Raw genomic sequence first — 15274 nt, 5'->3', positions numbered from 1 at the left:
CGAACTACCAACATCATTTCAAAGCTCCTCCAGGGCGACAGAGTAGAGCAAACCCAACAACATCAGACCAACAAAACGGCCCTTTTCAGGGCCACCAAACTTTCGCAAAAGAGTTATTAAGGAATATTCCTAAAATATAATATACACAATTAAGTACAACACATAACAGACGTTATCCAACGCCAACCCTGCGGTCGTATCTAGTATACAACCCTTCCAACTTTTTTAATGTGTGCATTTAGTTGTTAAATGGCATGATAAGATTATTTTTTAGCATTGAAAATAGTTTTAAAATGTTTATTTTCAATTCTGGGGTGAAGTTGATCATGCAGGTTTTTATGCAATGCAATAATCATGCTTAATTGCATGCTGCTGCTGCAAAATAGTTGAAAATACGCCTAAATGTAGGCAATTCATATCTGGTTTTCATATAAAATCATATGTATAATAGGGGAAATGGCTCTAATGTTGGCCTATGGATCTAAGATTGGGTCCATCGCTATTTTTCAATTTTGTCTAGATGAACGCGTCATTGGGACGGCACTAATGAATATTTTTTGTCGCTATTGAAAATTTAGTCAATTGATGAATTTATGTATGTGCCCAAATTAGGGGCATTTCGGCCGACATTACATCCATTTCCCCTACTGAATCGTTCATTTGAACAAAATGTGATTCCAGATTCGGGTTCAGCGACCTAATATTAAAGTAAAATTAAATTATTTCGTCAAACACAGCACCAAAACAAATACTGATTATGATCGGAATTTGAGGAGCAGGTAAAAGATGCATATTTTATCACTTCTACAAAATTTTAAATTTAGAGCGGTAGAATGTATTGTTTGTTAGGAAACACGTTTCAGAAGTACAGTCAGGAATCCTTATTGCCGGATCCTTATTGCCGGGCTATCCGCGGATACCCACAGCTTATGGGATTTTCACTAATGGGGGCTGTAGTGGATTATCTCATTTGTTTCAATACATAAAGCTATACTGTCTTCGACAAAGTTGCTGTACTGGGTTAGACCAACAAGCCTGTGCCAGTGGAACTACGGCCATTGGACAGCAATGTTGAACGGAGTGCAAAAATGCAAGATTTGCTAAGGGAAGTCGAGACCCATCTCACGGTGTGGAAGAACGAGAGTGACTAGAATGCATAAAACATGACAGCGCTGGTTGGTTCTTTGTTATCGAAAGAGAAAATAAAATGTGGAATAAATCTGTAGCTTACGATAGAAAAAACAAAACAAATCAAAGCATTTTATTGTTTTGAGGAATTTTCCACGTTACGTTGCAATCTTGCTCAATGATACGCTATACACAATAAATTATACGCAATATTCTTGGTAAGCCTTATTTATGGAAAACATGTTGCCGCCATATTGGATTCCAAAATAGCGGCTGGAATGTATATCTGACCTTTACACGTCGTCCCTTTTCGGAAATTCCTCCATTGTAGGATATTTGACAGTTTTTCTTAAAACCGATGACCGCCATCTTGGTTTTTAAAATGGCGTCTGGCATCGGTTTACGGCCTCTACACGTCCGGAAATACCCATATTGTAGGGTATTTGACAGTTTTTATTGAACCTATGGCCGTCATCTTGAATTTCAAAATGGCATCTGGCATCGATTTTCGGCCTCTACACGTCGTTTTCTTTCCGGAAATACTCATATTGTAGATTATTTGACAATTTTTCTTGACCCGATGGCCGCCATCTTGGATTACAAAATGGCATCTGAAATCGATTTCCTGTCTCTACATGTCATCTCCTATCCAAAAATACCCATGTTGTAAGGTATTTGACAGTTTTTCTTGAACCGATGGCAACCATCTTGGATTCCAAAATGGCGTCTGACATCGATTTCCGGCCTCTACACGTCATTCCCTATCCGGAAATACCCATATTGTAGGGTATTTGACAGTTTGTCTTGACCCGATGGTCACCTTCTTGGATTCCAAAATGGCTTCTGGCATCAATTTCTGGCCTCTACACGTCGTTCCCTTTCCGGAAATACCCGTATTATAGGGTATTTGACAGTTTTTCTTGACCCGATGGCTGCCATCTTGGATTCCAAAATGACGTCTGGCAACGATTTCCGGCCTCTACACGTCATCCCCTTTCCAAAAATATCCATATTGTACGGCATTGGAGTTTTTCTTGAACCGATGGCCGCCATCTTGGATTCCAAAATGGCATCTGACATCGATTTCCGGCCTCTACACGTCATCCTTTTTCCGGTTCCTGTTCTCACATTGCACAGCAAAATCTTATATGGACAAGCTTTGGAGTCATAACATATTAAGGAAGTTCATGTGCACACTAGCGTCGCGTAGTGTGAGGATTCTGAAATAATATGACCATCATCCAAAAGGACCTGATTGCTGAAAACAGCAACTTTCTATATGGCCAGGCTCTCGAGATACAGTTTATACAGGAATTGCACATGCACACTAGCGCTGCGTAGTGAGAGAGTTCTGAACTTATATGGCCACCATCCAAAAGGACTTGATCACCTGCCCAACTTTGCTGAAAACAGCAACTTTCTATATGGCCAGGCTCTCGAGGTACAGTTTATATAGGAATTTCACATGCACACTAGCGCTGCGTAGTGAGAGAGTTCTGAATTAATATGGCCACCATCCAAAAGGACTTGATCACATGCCCAACTTTGCTGAAAACAGCAACTTTCTATATGGCCAGGCTCTCGAGATACAGTTTATATAGGAATTGCACATGCACACTAGCGCTGCGTAGTGAGAGAGTTCTGAACTAATATGGCCACCATCCGAAAGGACTTGGTCACCTGAACAACTTTGCTGAAGACAGTAACTTTCTATATGGCCAGGATCACGAAATATTCTATGTTGGAAATATGATCCATATATTATAGCGCCCGTCATAAGTAACATAAAAGTGAAGCGCCTCTAGCGGCGTAGTTCTCAATTTCCCGAATCCAATGGCACAGGCTTGTTGGTCTAACCCAGTACAGCAACTTTGTCGAAGACAGTATAGCTTTATGTATTGAAACAAATGAGATAATCCACTACAGCCCCCATTAGTGAAAATCCCATAAGCTGTGGGTATCCTTATTCGCGGTTCCTTATTCATGCCCCCGTTACCCCGGCAATAAGGATTCCTGACTGTACTATTTAAAACTACATGACAAAACACTGAAGAAATTATATCATAAAAAAGAACTGTTGAGTAACGAAAATAGAACGGTGTAGGTAGTGATCAACTTTACCTCAATGATCAACTTCTCCCAAGTCTGCACATTGTAGACGAAATAAACGTATCTGTCAAGGTTAAGCAAATCAGGTAGTGGAATTAAATGAAAATTACTAATCCTTCTCTCTCTCTCGCTCTCTCTCTTTAAGCTTCTCCCAGTTTCACAGTGTGTACTCAAGAAAATACTGTAATCAACCAGTAGCTAGGTATTTCTTCGTTTTTCAATAGCGTGTCAAATGTACGGGACTGTTCGGATAAATAGTTAAACTTATTATTCATTATTATTTTCATATTTATTTCCAACTGCTTTCGTCATTCTCTTCATTTTTGCTTTCGTACGTCTTGCATATCCAAAGTAAACTAAATATAAATAAATCGTAGTCGTACAAACACTATATAAACAGTTCATTTATAACAAAAAAAAATATTCCGTAATAATAAAAATCACAATAACATAGGTTACGCGCCTATACAGTAATAGAACAATAATAATTAATAATAGCTACAGCAAATATAACATACCTTCTAGCTAATAACCGAATCATGTAAATATGCTTAACATATTTAATCGAAAAAAAAAACATTCTTTACAGCGACATCACCAAAAAAAAAATATGTTACAGCAAATCCCAACAATTCAAGCCGGAATTGATAGTCTACCAAATTTACGATCCGTAACGACTCCATGTGATTAATCCTTCTTATCGTTACTATTATTTGTTGTTCGACTACTCGCGTCGTTGCATAACAGAGTGTGTAAATTAGTTAAAGCATTTCTCCTCATTACAATGTACGAATACCTCAACAATCAATGTCCTTCCCATTACAGCCGCCCTACGCCTTAATTCCTTTTTATTTGTTTTGGTCATTTTAACGAAGCAGCTTCTGTTATTCCTACTGTATGTGTAAATGTAACTATATATTTTTTTGTCCACGATTTTCAACATTTCGAACACGGTTAACCTGCTAACGGAGTTCGTTTCATACATACACACGCACACAAGACACGACATCTATTGGTTACACTTTTAGTTTAATTGTATAATATGTGTATATGTATAGCTTATTGAATGACTGTGTATGCAGTCGGAACGCTCTAAGAACGGTTCGATCCCGTTTGGCATAATGGTCGCTTGGTATGATGAATATGATTTGGTGTTTACCCTTCTTTTGAACATGAGCTGTTCTTTTCTCATGTTTATGCCAAAAAGCCTTTATGCCAAACGGGATAGAGCCCTACGAACAACCATTTAAAACCTCAAATACCGATCTATGTCCTGTTTCACACATGTTGGTTATGTAGCATTATGGCTAAGGTTTTCCATTTGTTGTTTATGCAGTACAACACGCTCACACACGTATAGATTGAAGTGCATACGTTGGATTCCATGGTGAGGGAAAGTGAAGGCATTTAACAGCAGAAAGCATTTAAGAACTCTTTGTATCGCTGAAGTTAAATTTAATGAAATGTTTTAAATGTATTTTGGTTATGTGTACTTTGTAGCGTCCATTAAATGTAAGCATCAATCTTGTCCTCTTGTAAGTTCAAAGCGTTGTTGTGTTCCCCCCTTATTCCAGTTTGATGGGTTGGGGAAATATTGCTGTCAGTCGCACACTCGCCGCATATCTCCTGATCCTGATTGGATCCCAGTAACGTATTTTATTTATTTCTATGATCTTATCATGTTTCTATTTAACTTTTACATTCGCTCAGCGTAGCTTACTCATACAAGTTTGGTAAAATGTAGTAATTTATTCGATTTTACTTGGAACAGCACAACAATGAAAGGATTTATAGGTTGTTTGTTGAAATAAATGTTGATAGTTAAATGGTTAGCAACGAATTACACTGATGTTAAATACAAACATTGGAACACCGAAAAATAGGGGATTCAAGCTCAGACTTAAGCAAAATAGAGTGATCGACTAGTGATGACATACTTTCATTGGGTAGCTCAATTTATGCTCTCCGAAGAGGCTATTGGAAAAGGTTTGAACAGGCTTTCAGAGGTGATCTGAAATGATTTACCAGTGCGATGGCTATCTAACTCTCAAAAAAGAATCAACTCGTACTACGATAAAAGCTAAAGCCCACTTGGTGCAATGAACAAATTCAATTTTATATTTGAAAAAAATAATCAAAAAAAAATGTATGAAATAATAGGTCTAGATTTTGTTTATTCCCAACACAAAATCAAAGAGTTGTAATCCTTCTGGATATGCATAAACTTTTCTGAAATATTTACTGCTGTTCTAGCAAATATTCGAGACTTTACTGTATATGTATACTGTACCGGGCTCATTGATTGAGTATGTAGGAAGTTTTCAGCAATTTCAGTAAACCTTATCTATTTTGAGTGCCCCCACTGACTGGCGCCACAGTTTTGTCATCCCGATTCCTAAAAAGAATATGGGATCTACCGATCCACATGATTACCGACCAATTGCACTAACTAACTGTACTTCAAAGGTTATGGGTGACGACTTATCACCGAACTACAAGAGCACAATTGTTTAGACTCTCGACAATTTGCTTTTCTTAAAGGCAGAGGTACCGGACCATATCTAGCATCTCTTGGTCAAGTGATCGACGATGCCCTGTCGAATGGGCAGCACGTTGCCATCGCAACTCTGAATCTCTCGATAGCATACAACCGAGTTTGGCGTCCTGCTGTACTACAACAGCTTATAGACTGGGATATTGTAGGCAACATGGGCAAATTTGTCCAGGGTTATCTGAAGAAGCGAACATTCCAAGTCCTTATCGGTGACACTAAATCCAACTCTTTCAAAGAAGAGACCGGAGTTCCACAAGGCTCAGTCCTTGCCGAGAAATGCTCGATTACACATTTCTGTAATTCAAAACACCACCCGTGGACCAATCCTGTAATTGTCGGTGAGAAAGAAATCCCATTCAAACAACAGTTGCGAGTACTCGGGGTTACCTTCGACCGGAAGTGCAACTTCGATGCCCACTTCAATTTGGTTAAGAAAGAAACTGAATGTAGAATCCATCTGATTAAAGCGATTAGCGGTATAGACACAAAACAAACAACAGAATATCTCTTCAGAACATCGGACGCGGTATACTTCTTCTTCTTCTTCGCATTTCAAGCTTATTGCATATCGCATATTAGCTTATTGCGTGCTCTCAACTTAGTGTTCTAGATGCACTTCCACAGTTATTAATTGAGAGCTTTCGATGCCTGTACCATTTTTGCATTAGTATAATTATTCTGTGGCAAGTACAATCATACTCTATGCCCAGGGAAGTCAAGAAATTTTCCAACCCGAAAAATTCCTAGACCGGACCGGGAATCGAACCCAGCCACCTCCAGCATGGTCTTGCTTTGTAGCTGCGCCTTTTACTGACTGAGCTAAGGGAGGCCCCGGTATAGCGCGTTATAGTTACCAGCAAATTACTTTACGGTTTGGAAATTGCTGTTCGGTCATCGGCAGCAATGATCCACTCTCTAAGCCCCGTGTACAATAGGATGATACGACTAACTTCCGGACTTCTTCCAAGCTCACCTACCTTGGCTACATGTGTAGAAGCTGGTGTCATTCTGTTTCAGTTCTTACTGACGACTGCAGCATCCAGCAGAGCCATCAGCTATATTCAAAAGACATACGGAGAAACCAGAAACATTTTCATCCTTGAAAAAGCGAAAAACCTTGTTCAAGAGTACGCATCGACTTCCCTCCGGTAGCAGAAGTCCACCGGGTTGGAGATCGGAAATGGAATCACATCGGTCCCAAAATCGATTGGTCGATCAAGTGAGCAGTTCGTGCTGGTGACTCCTTAGGAAGAACCGCCGCTGTAGTCAATCATCTACTGAGAACTAAATATGCTACACATATCAAAATTTTCACTGACGGGTCCCGATCGAATGGAACGGTTGGAATCGGAGTACATAGTTCATCACTATGTCTTGCACACAGGCTTCCAGATCAGGTTTCTGTATTTTCTGCTGAGGCAGCAGCCATTCTACACGCCATAAACAGTAGCGCTGACGACTTCACTCCTACAATCATACTTTCAGACTCGGCTAGTGTTCTGGCAGCTTTGGAGAACCCAAGACAGAATCCATCGAGATTGCCGCCCGAGCTAACACCACATTGTGCTGGATACCCGGCCACTGCGGCATTAAAGGCAACGAGAAAGCAGACCGTCTCGCTTGCCTTGGCCGAAGCTCCGAAAAATGGGACCTCAACATACCATGTTCTGATATTCGCAGAACAATCACGCAATCTGTTAATCGTACATGGGAGCAGCAGTGGGCATCAAACGAAGTCCTTTTTCTAAGGAAAATAAAAGGAGATATAGGAAGATGGCCGGACAGGAAAAGTCGAAGGGAACAACAAGTATTATCCCGTCTTAGAGTTGGACATACAAGGATCACCCATCAGCACTACATATCATCCTCTCTCAACCAACATGCCAGTTCTGCGGGGGTTCCCCTTAAGGTGGAACATCTTCTAATAAATTGTCCGCAGTTTGAAACAGTACGAACGAACCTGGACCTAGACACAACCATCCGGAGTATCCTGCAAAATGATCCAGTCAACGAAACTAAACTTAGAATATTCTTAAAAGAAGCCAAACTTTTCTTTAAAATTTAATGAATCGTAAATTTTAAATATTGGATGGCTCAAACCAACTTATTCGCATCTCCCAGAGGCGAACCAGCCTTTAGGCTTAAAACCTCTTAAATAAAAAAAAAAATTTTGAGAGCCATTTTTCAAACTGCTTTAGTTTTTTAAAATAAGGAGCCAAATGAGCATGAGATTTTGATAATTTGTTATGAACACATAGATCTTATATTTGGATTATATTTTAATAAACTAGGATAAGTAAGAGTTACAACAGATCCGGGGTTCAGAATAGTAAAAAATCTAGGACCATCCTAGAATATTTGACCTAGCGGGCTACGCTTCTGCTGCTCAAGCCTGGTTTATCCATAAAGTTAAACATGCTTTAAGGCTTAACTGCAGGTGAGAAAATCGGCCCCAAGGAGCTGTCTATGTACTGTTCAACTACGTAGACGGGTCTTGATGGAGGATTTGATGGACCCCACCGCTACCCTAGGGTCAATTTCTTCACTTTCGCTACTCTCCTTAGACAGTTTTCCACAATTTGTATGGCCTGTAGACACCCGCTACTCCTCCCTCTTAAGCTGTCTACCAGGGTGTCTACTCATCTAGGTAAATAAAGTTCCCTGAGTTTTTCAGGTTTTTCCAGGACTATCACGGGAAATTTACAGTTATAAGCCTGTTTGAAACGAAAAAACAAATCAATGTCTTACAGTTTTGAAGTCTGCGTTCAAGATATTGAAAATGTTCCTGCCAGGGTAAACACAATTAAATGATTTATTTCAAGTTCACAATCTTTGGAACATCGAAGTTCAGCATTACTAATACTTATACTAATTTTGGAACATTAAATATTATAGGAATTCCTATTTACTTCTGCTCAGGACTTCTATAAATTCATTGGAATGCTCCTGACAAACCCATTAGAACTTCTCGGATTTCCGTTGAAATTTTCCTTAAAATTACATTGGAACTATTCGCGGAATTTTTCCCGGAATTACATTCAAATTCTTTGGAAGTATTCTCATAATTTTGTTTAAATTTTACTCCTTCCCTTGGAATTCTACTAATCGCTTTGGCAGTTTCCGAAGAATTCTCTTGCAGTTCTCCTCACAAATTTCTTAGATTATTCCCGAGATTTCTCCTCAAAATTAGTTTGGAATTCAAGTCAGAGCTCTTCTGGAATTCTTTTCCGAATTTATTTAAAGTTTTCCTGGAATTATTCTCAGATTTAATTTTGATTTTCCATTTTGCACACCCTGAAGTATTCTACGAAATGTCCCTTGGAATTATGCACGGGATTCCTTTTATCCCAAAAACTTGATGAAGTTACCCTTACAATGCCCTTAGATTTCTGCTTTGAATTTCCTCAGAGTTCACCTCAGAATTATCATGGAATAATCATCAGAAATCCTTAGGAATTAACATCAGAAATTCTTTCGAATTTTCATTCAAATTTCCTTTGAATCCAATGCAGGGGTTACTTGGAATTTTGATCAGAACTACCTTGTATTCTTCTCATATTTTACACGCAATCTGAAGTTCCTCGCTACTACCATAGAGGTAACTCTAAGACTAGAAGGTCCCGAAATAACGTCCTCAACTTTTTGGCTCAGCTCTGGTACTCGGTCCCAAGCTAATCTAAGCCTGATGATGATCATATGATGATGGTGGTGATGGTCGGCAACATGGAGCCACCACAGTCAACTGCACTCCGGGACGCATTCTTGCCGTCCGCCCTGAGGAAGCCCCTATTCCGCTCATCGCAGTCGAGCCCCTCCTGCCAGCAACCAGCAGTCGTCCCGGCCCTGCGTTTGAGATGGGAGAAGGGGTCTTCCACATTCCTGTTATTGGCAAGTATGATCAACCGACGAATATATTATCGCCTGAAAGTATCTTGGTTTCCAGCGGCCCTACTCGAACATCCTTCCTCCGTCAAGTGACATCTACCAGCTCCCAAACGCAACTACACGCTGAACCTTCCATTGTTCCCGAACAGCGGAGGTCGGACATAACGATTTACTATCAGAACGTTGGCGGTATGAACGGCTCCGTGGATCACTGCTACGACATTTTTGTTTTGACCGAAACATGGCTCAATTATCGAACCATTTCAAACTATGTCTTTGGTGCTGGCTACGAAATATTTCGTTGCGATCGAAACACGAATAATAGTAGGAAAATTACTGGGGGAGGCGTCCTTATCGCAGTTAATTCCAAGCTGAAAGCAGAATTTATCGAGGACGATTCCTGGAACAGGGTTGAACAAATGTGGGTGGCTATTCAACTTGGTGATCGTGAATTGCTTCTTTGTGCAGTGTACATTCCTCCAGATAGAACCCGTGACTTGGAGCTTATTGACGCACATTGTCGATCCGTCTTGGCCGCTTCAGACAAAGCAGGCCCTTCCGACGAAGTTATTGTTCTTGGCGATTTTAACCTACCGGACATTGCATGAACTCCAACCTAGAGTGGTTTCTTTTGTCCTGATCACGAGCGTTCATCTTTCCACGTAAGAACCATCCAGCTCCTGGACAGTTATAGTACCGCAATTCTGTCACAAATCAATGGCCTGTTGAATGAAAACAACCGCACCCTGGATCTCTGCTCGTGATACAGCTCCTTTCCTCTCCACGGCACCCGAACCTTTAGTCAAGGAAGTGCATCATCACCCTGCTTTAGTTATCGTGATCGAAAATAATATTGTCCATGATTTCACCAGCACTCCAAACGCTGTGTTATATGACTTCCGTAGAGCTGACCATCACAGTATCGTCCATGTGCTGTCTAACATAGATTGGGAGCATATTCTAGATCCTGTAGACGTCAACATTGCTGCACAAACCTTTTCTCACGTCTTGGCATATGTCATTGACAGACACGTTTCCAAAAAGACCATCCATATCGACTCTCGCGTCCCGTCGATGACGAAAGATCTTCGTTGAAAAGAACTAAGAAGGCTGCTCTCAGAAGATTCACTAAACTCCGCTGAAATGCTACTATGTCAGACTCAACCACGAGTATAAGCGGTTAAGTCGTCTCTGTTTTCAACGCTATCAAAGGAGGCTAAAATCACACCCGAAATCCTTCTGGAACTTCGTAAATGAGCAACGCAGGGAAGTCGGCTTACCCTCTTCCATGATTTTTAATGGTGAAACTGCTGGAAATCAACAAGACATTTGCAACCTGTTCTCAGCCAAATTTGCTAGTGTGTTTGAAGACGAGCAACTCTCCGCTAATATCATTACTTCCGCGGCCAGTAATGTTCCTTTGATCAACCGCTCAGCATGGTCGAAGCCACTACAGATACGATTTCTAGAGCAGCATCTATTCTTAAAAACAACATCACTTGTCTTTTAGATCCACTGCGCCGCATATTTCAGCTCTCTCTTTCCAGCAGCATTTTCCGTCTTGCTGGAAGACTGCGGATATGTTTCCTGTTCATAAAAAGGGAAGCAAACGCGACGTAAACAACTACTGGGGAATCACGTCGCTGAGTGCTGTATCAAAACTTTTTGAATTGGTTGTCATAGAGTCCCTAAATGCGCATTGCAAGCAATATCTAAGTACAGATCAACACGGATTCATAACTGGGCGTTCCACAACTACGAACCTGCTGTGCCTAACGTCTTACATCACAGACAGTTTGATTGGTCGGACCCAAATGGACGTTATCTACACAGATCTTACGGCAGCCTTCGATAAGCTGAACCACGAAATTGCGATCGCTAAGCTTGATAGGCTAGGGATCGGTGGAAATATTTTGAGATGGTTTCGTTCATACCTCACGGAGCGCCAATTGACAGTAACTTTGGGTACTTGTCGCTCAGCAAGCTTCTGCGCAAAGTCCGGTATACCTCAGGGTAGCCATCTGGGACCATTGGTATTTCTCCTCTACTTCGACGAAGTTCATCATGTTATCACAGAGCCACGATTATCGTTTGCAGACGATCTGAAAGTTTTTCTGCGCATCCGCTCACTCGCCGACTGCCGTTCTCTCCAAAATCAGATTGACATCTTTGCTGACTGGTGTAGTCTAAACCGACTGGTGGTCAACCCAGCTAAGTGTACAGTTATTACTTTCTCACGCAAGAACCAACCGATTATTTTCAACTACAAACTACTAGGCACGACTATCGAACGGGTGCACTGCGTGAAAGACTTAGGCGTTTTTCTAGACTCAAAGCTGACATACTCACACCATATATCGTATGTCGTCGACAAAGCGTCCAGAACGCTTGGCTTTGTCTTCAAGATTACTAAGAACTTCACGGACATTCACTGCTGGAAATCGCTCTATTGCTCTCTCGTACGATCTACGTTGGCATACTGCTCTGCTGTCTGGAGCCCGAACTACAATAATGGGGCCGAGCGAATTGAATCTGTTCAACGACGTTTTCTTCGCTTCGCGCTCCGTAAGCTGCCTTGGAGATACCCACTTCGTCTTCCAAGCTACGAGAATCGCTGCCAATTGATCAATGGCGAATGGCACTGGCGCCGGCATTCCATGAGCATTGAAAATTATGCAAGGTCCTTAACACACCGAGGAGCTCGGTCGGTTGAAGAACAACAATGCAACTGGTGTAGATCAACTACCAAGTGAATATGGTGGTGAAGCACTGGCTAGAGAGCTCCACTGGGTTATTGCCAATATTTGGGAGGAGGAGATATTACCGGAAGAGTGGATGACAGGTATCGTATGCCTAATCTACAAAATGGGCGACAAGTTGGATTGTTGCAACTACCGCGCGATCACACTGCTGAGCGGCGCCTACAAGGTACTCTCCCAAATTCTATGCCGCCGCCTGTCACTATTTGCAAGTGAGTTCGTGGGGAATACCAGGTGGGATTCATGGGTGCCCGCGCTACCACGTGGCACGATCTTCAGAAAGTCCATCCAGGTTCTTGGCTTCGCTGATGACATTAAAATCGTGGCACGGAACTTTGAGACGATGCCGGAAACGTACATCAGACTGAAGGCTGAAGCTAGGCGGATTGGACTTGCCATCAACACATCGAAGACAAAATACAGGAGAGGAAGAGGTGCTAGGAAAGACAATGTTAGCCTCCCAACCCGAGTTCAGATTGACGGTGACGAAATCGAGGTGGTCGACGAGTTCGTGTTTTTGAGCTCACTGGTGACCGCCGAAAATGATACCAGCAGAAAAATTCAAAAACGCATTATGGCAGGGAATCGAGCCTACTTTGGACTCCGGAGGACGCTCCGGTCGAATAAAATTCGCCGTCGCACGAAATTTGTAGATAGATAGACGCTGATTAGATCGGTGGTCCTTTACGGCCACGAGACCTGGACTATGCTCGTGGAGGACCAACGCGCCCTTGGTGTTTTCGAACGGAAGCTGTTGCGTTCCATCTACGGTGGAGTGCAGCTGGATGACGAAACGTGGAGGAGGCGAATGAACCACGAACTGCACCAGCTGCTGGGAGAACCATCCATCGTCCACATTGCAAAAAATGGGCGACTACGGTGGGCTGGGCACGTTGTAAGAATGACGGACGGCGACCCAGTTAAAATGGTTCTCGAAAGCGACCCAATAGGAACAACAGGGCGCGCAGCGAGCAAGGTGGATCGACAAAGTAGTAGGCGACCTTCGTAGACTACGAGGCTGGCGACGTATGGCCATGGATCGAGTAGAGTGGAGACGACTTCTTCGGACAGCAGAGGACAACAAGGCCTTAGCCTGATTGGTAAGGTAAGTTAACACTCCAAACCAGTGGTGGCACGAGTCCTGGAGTTTAACATTTTTTCCTTAACATTTGATACTTTTTGCGATAACCATTTTGACGACACACAAAAACAAACTGGCAAGCTGCAAAAATGTCATGACATTTCTAAACTGCTTTCTGCCAGCGACAGAACATTTTTGCACAAAGAAGCATACAAGACCGGCGGCGCGCGCGACATAAATTTATGTCGTGTAGAATTTTGCTGATTTCTGGCTAATTACTGCATTTATTTGATGTTTATTGCATGGAATTAAAAGATAAGAATGAAGACTGACCACTCATAAGCATTGATGTTAAAATTATGCGTAAATAAGGGAGTTGGTAATTTACTGTCACATGCAAGCCTGCAGCTAAAATTTCATTACAATAAACTGTTTGGAAAAATCAGGCTGCGAGATTTTATTTATTCTCTATCTCCGTTGTTCGCTTGGAATGTAGTTATAAACGGCCGCCCGTGTGCTGGCTGTTTTGTTTCGCTCTGGACGATGGTTTTTCAAAAAATGTACTGTTGCCACCTCTGCTCCAAACACGATGCCTCTCATAAAATGTATAACGGCAAACTTGCAATGTTTGAAACATCATAGCTCAGTCATTTATTGACAAATTTCAAATCTATTGGCGCCACTTGAAACCACAGACTTTAAAGATTTATGCAGCATTAAAAGATTTCAAATCTATCGATAAATTGCTGAGTAATCATTTTTTCAAACATTGCCAATTTACCGTTACGTTTAAATATGTGATTTTGGAAAATGTTCAATGTCCGGCATCATGAATATGTATCTTTGTTCTAGATTATTGAAAATTTCTTCAAGTATAAAGCCAGTTCTTCTTCTTATTATTGTTCGCATTTCAAGCTTATTGGTTATCTCATATGACTGGGCTATAAGGAAAGGGGTGTACGTGACTTTGATCGATTCTATTCATCGACTTTCTCTTTCGTTAATAATTCAGCTGCAAACACATTCCTTGATTCTTGTGCCATTCTGGATGCTAGATGAGAACCTCCTTTATCAAACTATGTGGCAGATATAGCGCAAAATCTGTTTATAAAGCTGTGAAAAGAGAAAGTCGATGAAGAGAATCGATCCCCTTTCCTTCTAACTCCCTCATATTAGCTTATTGGCGTTGACGGCACCGTCGAAAAATCGTCTCTTCTAGAAAAGATTGACAGTTTCTTATGGGATTTTTCGGTGGAGTGAAAGGATAGTACGAAGTCCGCCATGTTTCACGCACAGTCTGACGTTTGCTTATGGATTTTACCATAGGAGTAAAGAGCTACAGAGTCGCCGTCAACGCCAATTGCGTGCTTTCACTTAGGTCGCTGTCATAGTGGGAGCGAAGAGGCGCGCTTAGCGTTCTATACAAAATAATTCCTATTATTGATCAGTGACGATGTTAAATAAGAGACGCGCGAAGACTGAAGCCAAAAGTTCCAATCGAACCGTCAAACGCGGTTCCAATCGAGCAATGTAAATAAACACAAGCGCTTCACGAAGATAGTAAAATTGGTGAAAGACCTAAAAAGAGAGATTTCACTCATACATGGCAGGAAGCAACAATCGCAGATTGAATAATTTTGTGCAACGCTCTGTAGAATATACCCTCCAATGTGGTAATTTTGGTTTCACTTAGAGTTGTCGAAAATTGTGCCTTTAAATACTTCCATTGAATAGCGATACTACCGATACGGTTGAAAA

General features: G+C 41.5%; 1 long non-coding RNA gene across 1 annotated transcript; it reads right to left on the bottom strand.

Moving 5' to 3' along the window:
- Window positions 1-4660: 4660 nt before the first annotated feature.
- Window positions 4661-15068, bottom strand: LOC135703753 (uncharacterized). Its single transcript, XR_010517753.1, has 2 exons — window positions 14891-15068; window positions 4661-6388 (listed from the first exon to the last, which is right to left on the bottom strand). It is a non-coding gene; the product is annotated as an uncharacterized LOC135703753 (long non-coding RNA).
- Between the last annotated feature and the right edge of the window lie 206 nt (window positions 15069-15274).

The sequence above is a fragment of the Ochlerotatus camptorhynchus genome, unplaced genomic scaffold, assembly GCF_037179485.1.
Source record: "Ochlerotatus camptorhynchus isolate MF236.1 unplaced genomic scaffold, CSIRO-AGI_Acam_v1.1 ptg000220l, whole genome shotgun sequence".
Taxonomy (NCBI): Eukaryota; Metazoa; Arthropoda; class Insecta; order Diptera; family Culicidae; genus Ochlerotatus; species Ochlerotatus camptorhynchus.
This window is presented reverse-complemented; position numbering and strand designations above follow the sequence as displayed.